This window comes from Nannospalax galili, unplaced genomic scaffold, assembly GCF_000622305.1.
Source record: "Nannospalax galili isolate Female #2095 unplaced genomic scaffold, S.galili_v1.0 scaffold589, whole genome shotgun sequence".
Classification (NCBI taxonomy): Eukaryota; Metazoa; Chordata; class Mammalia; order Rodentia; family Spalacidae; genus Nannospalax; species Nannospalax galili.
This window is the reverse complement of record NW_008360324.1, coordinates 3,067,463-3,076,993: the sequence shown is the minus strand read 5'-3', so window position 1 is coordinate 3,076,993 and position 9,531 is coordinate 3,067,463. Positions and strand designations below refer to the sequence as shown.

At 43.7% G+C, this 9,531-nt stretch overlaps 1 protein-coding gene across 7 annotated transcripts in view; it reads right to left on the bottom strand.

The window, feature by feature from the left end:
- The window catches only part of Ano2 (anoctamin 2), a 382,995-nt gene that overhangs the window by 275,021 nt on the left and 98,443 nt on the right, over window positions 1-9,531 (bottom strand). The window lies entirely within an intron of this gene.

Sequence of the window (9,531 nt, the reverse complement as noted above, 5' to 3'; positions counted from 1 at the left end):
ACACACACACACACACACACACACACACACACACACACCACACACACCATATGGCCACAGTATCATTTGGGACCCTCTCTGCTCAGTGTCAGCTCATGGTCAGATGAGTAACTTTAACCATAATCAATAAAAGTAGATATTAGAATATCCTATCTCACCTTCCTGTTCCTCCACAAGGAGTGCTTTTCTATTGTCTGTGACTGACCTGCCCACCTGGTCTGGGATAGTAGCACGGCAGTTCTCAAAATGTGTTTTGGGGAATGTTGGGAACCCCCATGACCCTTTCTGGGTCCCTTTGCTGTGGTGTATAACTGGTTAGGGACATTGAGAGCATTTTAGAATGTCGCTGGCATTATTTGCTCTTTCCTCTGACCCTCTCATAGGTAAACAGCAGGTTTTGTGGCATCTTATGACATCATCCCCATGGCTAATGGAATATATGTTTATATCTTCTTGTTCCTTATAATTTTCTTAATTTTAACTCAAATACAATAAAGGCTGATTAAGAGAAACCCCCAAAATGAAATCCCTTTAGATGCTCCTAATCATTTTTTAAAGTGCTAAACATGCCTTGCAATGAAAAATTTAAAGGCTACACAATAAGGGATTCACTTTTTAATCCCAACAGTATCTCCTACCTCTTGCACATAACAGACTCTATTTTGTATATGCTGAGTGCATGGACAGCCCCATTTATCTAACTCCGACAGACTCACAGCAGTGAACATCTGCTCACATAAGTTCATGGTTATTTACTTGTTTTATTCTTGGTTTTATTCAGACACTATAAAGCAGTCTGTATGTTTTGAGTCAGGATGGGCTGTCCTGCGTCACTAGCCTCCAGGCAGGAGAATTTATATCTCTCTGTTTCTTAGTACCAAGATCTTGCATACCAGAATCCACATTTAATCATGAGCTGGAGGAGGAAGAAGTTTCTGGAACCCACTGATTTCTCTTGGCCTTGCACACACTTTCATTCCCAAGTCACTCTTTACAGAAAGACTGTGCACTGTACTGAGGAGATCAGTGATTTTGGAGGGAGGAAGCATAAGTGACCTGTGTCATTATGACTCTGCATCCCCAAAGAGGCTGGATCACAAATCTAAACACTGACTCACTACAAGGCATCGTTTTTCACTCACATTTCCCCACACACCCGCACATTCAGATGACCTTCTCCTCCATCAGCCCTTTTTCTTCAGACCTTGCCAAGAATCGCCACAGTTCTAGGACGCAGTATGCCACAGATGCCATGTCACAAACCCCACATGGCTGCTCAGTGGACACGGCCACTTCCAGGGCTTTGCAAGCTGAGTGTGTGTGGCTGTGCATTCAACAGCCAGCAGTCCTTTTCCAATTTTCTTTCCTCTTTGGAATGAATGTAAAACATGAGAAATAATTTTGGGGGAGTGAGGGGGTGGAGGGTAGGAGTGCAGAAGGGGGGTGCTGGAGGCTGGACGAGCTGCAGATTTGTTTTACTCACAAGACTACAGTTTCACTCAGAGCGTCATTAATCAGTTCAAGAGCCCTAACCACAGCAATGTGAAGCCACCCTACAGCAATCAAAGGAAGGAGACCCAAGTTGGGGCAGGGGGTGGGGTGGTATTTCAAAGTTACAAAAGTGCTGTCGACATGGATAGAGGCTGAAGTATCACAGGCGGGTAGGGCCCCCAGTGAGACTTCACCCCAAGAATTACCTCACTCATACCCCATGGTTGCCATGGCAGCCATGTATATACCTCAAAGACAATCTTAACTCTACATGGCAAACGCTAAACAGGTGTTTCACCTTCCTTCGCTGTTTTGCTCTGTCTCAGTTCCTCTTAGCACAGTAGCTGAGTGTCTAGAAGCATTAGACTAACAAACTGAGTGCCTGGGTCCAGCTGCCAGATCCTCAAAAGGATCTCAAACCATTGGAGTCCAAGCTATGCACCCATTCTCCTATCACATAAGCTTCTGCACACAGCTCCACCTTCAGCAAGCAGCTCACTTTCCTTCCAATACATGGTCTGCCTACTGTTCTGTGTCCCTCGAAGCCTGCAAGGTGTGGGGATCAGAAAGGACTGCATTTCTCAGCCACATCTCTGAAAGCATTTAAGTTCACTGCCTTGACACTTGAAGAGGTGAGAGCCAGAGTCATCAGCCCTTGGCTGCACTTACTCAGTATCTCTTCTCATAGACCAAGGCCCCCACCCTCCTTGCTGCCTTGTTTGGCAAGCTATGATGAGGAAGAAACTCTAGCCTCCAGTTGATTAGTCTGCCTCTTAAGACAGGAAGTCCAGGCAAATGGTCCTTTGCCTTAAAGCAAAGACTCAGGTTATGAAACCCAAGTTATCCTAACTCAGATATCCAGGGCCTCCCGAATGATGTAACTGAATGTTTCTCTGTCACCCACCCGTGGCTGTGTGCCTCCCACAGGACAGCGAGGTGGTAGCACATGGGTGATCCCAATCAGTGCTATTGGGGAAGGGAGGGAAGGAGAGCACATGAAAGGCGGAAGCAGGGGGCAGAACCCAGTTGAAAAGTAACTACCCAGTCACAGCTACCCCGGCGGGGACTCCATTAGCCTCTTCCTTCACCCTCAGACTTCAGAAACCAAGATTCTACTCTCAAACAAGCATGGAAATCAGTTTGAAAGGAGAAGAAAATAATCAAACGGTTTTTAAAAGGAATCCCTGCTTTGAAAAATTCTGATTTTTTTCCTTCCTTTTCAGCAAAAATGGGCTAATTGGTTCCATCGTATATTATCCATGTGGTCACAATGGCAAAGCTTTCTTCTCTTCAAGACCATGCTCCATAGTCTTTCCTCACTGGATTAGGCAGAGAGAGAGAGAGAGAGAGAGAGAGAGAGAGAGAGAGAGAGAGAGAGAGAGAGAGAAAGAAACCAAGCTTTATCTTCTTACTCCCAGAATGGAGGCATGAAGAAGCAGAAAGCTCCAAGGATATTTTCCTTCCTTTCTCCCAAGCCCCCAAGGAAAAGCAAAACCTCAATTCAAACAAAACATAAGCTCTGAAGTCCCACAGAGACCGCTCCCCCAAAGTCTCTAGCCCCATCTTTCCTTCATATCAACCACCTGTTGCTGTGAATTCTAACCCCCAAGGGAATGGGCTCTGCTTCCTCATCATCTAGCATGGACCACACTCTGAACAGCTTGCTACAGCCTGGCCCAGAATCACTGCCCCTCTGCCCCCAGAGTCATCAGACCTAGCTTAAAAAAAAAAAAAATGACCAGAGTGGGCTCAGGTTCCTGCACAGGTAACTAAACACACATTCATCAGCCAAAACCTGAGCCTTGCATTGAGCTTCACAGACATTAGGCGACAACAAAGCATGGGGCTTTATGGTCTGCCTCCCAGAGAGAGTCTCATTAAATCTACAAGTGCTGCTGGGTGGCAGGGAGCACAGCTCTACTCCCTGCAGGCCAAACGCAAAGGAAACTTTCATCCTCTGGGACAGGTACTTAGAGGAATGGTGCCGTCCTCCTGAAAACCCATTTGGTTTTGATTCCCTCCAGAATAGGGCCCGATAGGCCCGGCATTCTGCTTTCATCCCTGCACTCCAGTCGGACGTAAATCTAAACCAGAGCCCCCAGACGGTGCATTTAACAGAGACTATATTTACCCATCACCAAATTGTCTTGACGTGTGCTTAATTACTTAAATGTCTTTAATCCAAAGTCTTTTCTTCTAACAAAATAGAAACCAGTTCAGCTGGATGAATGATAAACCAGATGTTTATAGCACACACCGTGGCCTGGCTCCGGTCAAAATAATTAAGACATCGTCTCCGAAACAGGAGGGGAGATGCCCAAAGCATACATTTGTTTAAATGCTCTGACACCAAAATGTTCATGAAAATACACCTCCATCAATCTGTAACTTTCTGTCCATGGAAAGACAATAATAGCTTCCATAGGAAGGGAGCAAGAAAGGTGTGTGTCCTCCCAAGATATGGTCAAGAAGGCTAGGGTTTCTTTCCAGGGATAAGCACACTTTAAAGTCATTCCATGATGGAGTATACTTCCAGGACCCTGGCAGTTGACCTTTGGAAATGTGACATTGATTAAGGATGTGTCACAGGGATAGGCCAAGTGTATGATCGCCTACACGCTTCTCCCACCAGGCAGAACCCAACTTGCAAATATTTTTCATCTCTTAACAATGTTATACATTAGCCTGTAATCCCTCCCTTCCAGGAGAAGCTGAGACACTCCTCCCTGGGCCAGGCAGGGGGAGTCAATGGAGGAAACCTAGAAAGTTAACAGGTAGATCATCTCTAAACTCTCACTTTTTCAAGATCAGCTCCTCTTGTTTATCTTTTTATACTAATTTTAATGCTCTCCAGAGAAAGGAATGGAGGAGAAGAGGAGGGGAAGGAAAGGGAAGAGACGGAACAAGCCACTAATAGCTAGAACATTCAAAGGGAATGAATTTGAATTCTATATGTTCATATGATAAACTTTAGAAGAAATAACACAATATGGGACCCTTATAGACAGATTTGGTTACCCTTGGGTGTTTCAGAGAACAGAAAGCAAAGCCCTCTGCAATACTCTCCACAGTCCTAACTGTCCATAGGTCAGGAAACCTGAAGCAGCCCACACCCCATTGCACCTTGCTCCTGTTCCTTGTCTTTAGCTAACTTCAGAATTCCTGAGAATCACCTGGGTGGGTTGTTAACCATAAAGATTCAGGGACCTTGTCCCCACAGATTCTGATTCAGCATCACCTGTGAGATTTGGAACCTGGGGTTGTAACCAGGACAGCAGATGATTCTAAGGCCACCTGAGTGCAGCTGTACTTGGGCAACATGGCCCAAGGTCTAGGACAAGCTTCTCTTCCAACCACTCTTACCTACTACCCCTAATTGTCTACTCTCAATCTCTCTGAGGTCCACAGGTGTCCTGCGACTCCAGGTCCTGGGTATAGCCCTCACTCCTTTGCACACTTACAGGTAGTGGGTCCCTTCTCTCAGGCCACAATGGCTTGTATGTAAAGGAAACTATGTGAGTCCCTTGAATCACAGATTTTGGTACCTGTCAGAGCTAGAAGAGGGCTTTGGGAACATCACTGTCTGATGAGGAGAGAAGCAGATCAAGGAGGGAATGGGACAAATTTCTCAGCTTGTTCATCCCAGAGCTTGAGGGCGACCACGTCTCCCACATTGCCAGGCATGTGCCTACCATCTAATTCTCCTTCTAAATATACCTCTGCCCTTCCCCATTTGGTAGGAGTAGACTGCCACAGTCTGTGTCTTCCTCCTACAATCAGTAGCTCAGATTGAGGGGGAGGGGGATTTAGCCTCCTGGCCTTCTGCCCAGTCATCTACAAAAGACCACTCTTCTACCCAGTTCCTTTCTTCCATGACCCAGGGACTTCTGTCTCCTCAAGGGTCTAGAGATGGTGACAACGCTGACACTATGAGTTTCAGATTGCTACACATTCCCAGCACTCTCAAACTCCCACCTTGGGCCTCTGTGAATGGTGTTTAAATGCCTCCCCGGAATTATCATGTGTATGCCATTCCTTTTTAAAAATATTTTATTATTTTTATTTTATGAGTATTAGTGCATTGCCTGCATGTGTGTCCTAAGTGAACCCATGTTGTGCAATGTCCACAGAGGTCAGAAGAGGTCATTGGATCTCCTAGAACTGGAGTTACAGACAGTTGTTAGCCTCCATGTGGGTGCTGGGAACTGAACCTGGGTCCTCTGCAAGACCAGCCAATGCTCTTAAGTGCTAAGTTATCTCCCCAGTCCCCTGAGCGTGCCATTTCTTACTGTTGGGACGGTAGCTGTCTGGCTGGTGTTGCTAACGTCAGGTCTTCTGTTTTATTTGCTCTCCCTGCACAGATGTCTCCTCTTCAGCAGTCATGTGCTTACTTCAGTTTTCCTCCATCCCTTTATTGAGAAGTCCTTGTGTATCTTTTTGAAAACACCCCATCTCTAACTTCCTCTCTCTTTTTCTTGCTTTATCTTTTCATTCAAATGCATGTGCTGGCATGGCATTCTACCCATTTTGTTTGTTGGTTTGCTTTCCATCTCCCATCACTAAAATGTCAACCCCATAAGAATAGGAATTTGTTCCTGCTTATTTAATTCACTACATTATTGAAAAGTTCTAGAATTTGAATGACACACAGTAGGTGCGCAAATATTTGGGGGATGAAGGGATAAATGAATGAATGAATGGATGAATGTGCAAATAGGTGTTATACTCGAAAGAGATCAACTTCCAACCCCTCTGGGAGACATTTCTCAATAGTGTGTATTGTCCATTGATTGACTTAGAGAACGCTAGAGAAGAGTCAAGAAATCTCTCTCATTCTGGCCCTAAATACCCCATTGTGGGCCTGTCAGTAATTACTGTGAAACTAGTTAACACTCAGTAGGATCTACTGGGTGTTTAAAAGATCAAAAGAGCTAAAGAGTATTCTAGAGTCCTTATTTCGGCTACAGTAATGCCTTATTACTACAGAGATCTCCTACCTGGTTAGCTCTCACCACAGAACACCCAGAAGCAAGAAAAAATATCCATAAACAGCTAATGTAGAACTCATAAAACCTGCTCCCTCTGATGGTATGTGCCTTATCCACAGCAGGATCCCTCCAGCAGCCCCTCCTTCAAAGTCTCCTTGCCAAAATTCTAAGGAGTTTGTTTTCCTTTCTCTCAAACTGCACAGACAAATTAAAACAGCAAAGCTTGGGGAGGGAGATTATCAAGTCAAGAATTCAAGAAATGAGAGTAGTGTAGGTAGAGCATCCTGCTAATCCTTTGCTAATCCTTGAGGAATCACACACATTAAAAAAAAAAAAAAAAAAAAAAAAAAACACTTCTAAGAATCATCCAGGGAAGTCTGCATGTGCATTTATATAACCTCGAAATCCATGGTTATACCACCCTGAAGATGCCCATCTCCTCTGATCTCGGAAGTTAAGTAGAGCTAAACCTCGTTAGTATTTAGATGGGAGAATACAAGATGTAGATATATTTGAAACAAGAACGCAAGGACTTGTATGATAGATTTGGGGAAGATTTCTATACAAAAGGGTGTGACTGCATGCAGAAAGAGCTACAAGACTGACCAAGGCTCCTTTCTCTTTAGGTTAGAGTTAGATTTTCAACACAGCTGCAGAAACTCAAAGCCCTTATGGTTTGAATATTTATTTTCTATTTTTTCCTCCTAGTTTTGACATTCTATTTTAATTTGTGTTTTTCCTGGTTCTTATTTTTTAATTTATTATTTATATTAGGCTTGTTTTATTGTTTTCCTTGTAAGCCACTTCAGAAATGTTGTGGAACAAGGCAGAAATATAAATAAATCTGTACATGCGGCTTATATATAGGCTAATGCTTTGCAAAAGCAGCCATCAATAAAATGTATTGTCTAAAAAGAAAAAAGTGATGATGCTGGACAGAAGGGTCGCTGAATTGTTATTATCTCCATTACCATTTCCGTTTTCTAATTTTTGAATTAGTTACAGTGAAAATAAGAACAAAGGCTTGTTGGTGGGTTCCCAGGGTAATGACCATAAGAAAGACAAGTCCAAGGACCAAGGATCCATGGGAGCAGCCAAGATTCCAAATGTAATCCTTCTCTTTCTTTTTGTCTTCCATTTATGAGACGGCAGAGCTCTGGAGAAATCTAAGTCACCAGTAGCCATTTGTGCTTCTCTTTCACCTCTTATAAAACCAGAGAAAATGGCAATAAAATCTAAATTCATCCCCTGGATCCAAGGTCCATATTATTTTGAAACCTCACAGTGTCCACATGTTTCACTGTTTCTGATCTGCCAGGGGAGAAGTGTAAAATGGTCAAAGAGCTTCAAGGACATTGACTTCATTTTTCACAGGCAGAAGTCAAACCACTTAAGAACAGTCTTCCTGGTTCTCCTCTGCTGAAAAGTGGAGTTCAACCATGCCTTTTTACAAAGCTAGAAAGTCACCAGCAGCTACCCAGCTACCGTGCAATTAACAGAACACAGGATTGCCCCAACTCCCCTACTGATTCATAGCACCTCAAATGTAGTAGGAATAGGATCAGAGCAAGGGCAGCCGAGTTCTGGGTCCACTGCTGACAATTCCACCTCAACATGTGACCCTAGACAAGTCACTTATGCCTTCTCTGTCATTTTTCATTGGTGATCATTCCTTTTTTTTCTCTCTCTCTCTCTCTCTCTCTCTCTCTCTCTCTCTCTCTCTCAGAGCTAGGAAACCAATGTTGGATAATTTCTGTTGATGCTGAGAAGCAGATCTGGAAGTTAATTGTTTTCTGTTCGTTGCTCCTGTTGAATTGTGTATGTGGCTATTGAAGTACCTCATAATTACCTGTTTACACATCTGGCTGTATGACTACACTAAGAGCCCCTCAAGGGTGGACAAGAGGCCAAATTCATCTCCACATTCCTGAGCTTCTACAGCATAATTTGACACATAGCAGGTGCTCAAAATAGATGATTTTTGACTCTCTCAAAGGAAAGACAAAATTTGATGCTACAACAACAAAATCCTAATGATGTTTAACTTTGAGACAACATACACACAAATGTTAAATTCTTAAAGGAAATTTAAAAAAATCTTCAGAGTTAAAGCACACAGCTTCATGCTCATGTTGCCTTCCAATAATCCTGGAGATTAGCCTTCCAAAAAGCATTAGCTTTTACAGATTTCCTAGCTTATAAAACTAACATTTGCCTATTTAATCTTCACAAAAATTTTGAAAGATAAATTTATTATCTCCACCCTACACAAAAGAAAACTGAGTTGTAGAAAAGTTGAGTTGTCTGTGAGCATAGATAGTGAGGAATTCACCAGCAACTGGGATAAGACTAGGAGGCACCACATTTTAAAAATTAATTCATTAAATAAAGTCACCTGAAGCTGAGTATGGTGGCACACACCTTTAATCCCAGCACTGGGAGGCAGAGGCAGGTGGATCTCTGAGATTGAGGCCAGCCTGGTCTACACAATGAGTTCTAGGTCTTCTTAGATTACAGGGAGACCCTGTCTCAAAAATTACAAAAACAACAAAAATAAAATAATGTCAACTGAGTAAAATGTACAAGGCAGAAAGCTAGGTGCACTAGGGTATAGAGTGTGGTTTGCACACATCTCCAGGACTCACTGTCTGGGAGTTAAAGTCTTGAGTGTGGAGAATAAACAGGAAAGAGATTGAGGCAAGAGCACTAGGGGATAATCCATGGGCCAGTGATTTGTCCTGGGAAAGAGCAATGATGAAATTGGGACAACCTGGGACATTCAGACAACAGGAGCATTAATGGGAGGGGAGGGTGGTGGTCACATTAACAGGAAGCTAAGGGAGGGAAAGGAAGGAGGAGGAAGAGGGGGAGGGGGAGGAGGAGGAGGAGGAGGAAGAGGATAAATAGAACAAAGGGAGGATTAAGAAGCAGCGGGGAAGCAGGGACAGGGGAATCCCAAAACTCACTGGCCGGTCAACCTAGCCTAACTGGCACACACACACATACACACACACACACACACACACACACACACACACACGCACACGCACAC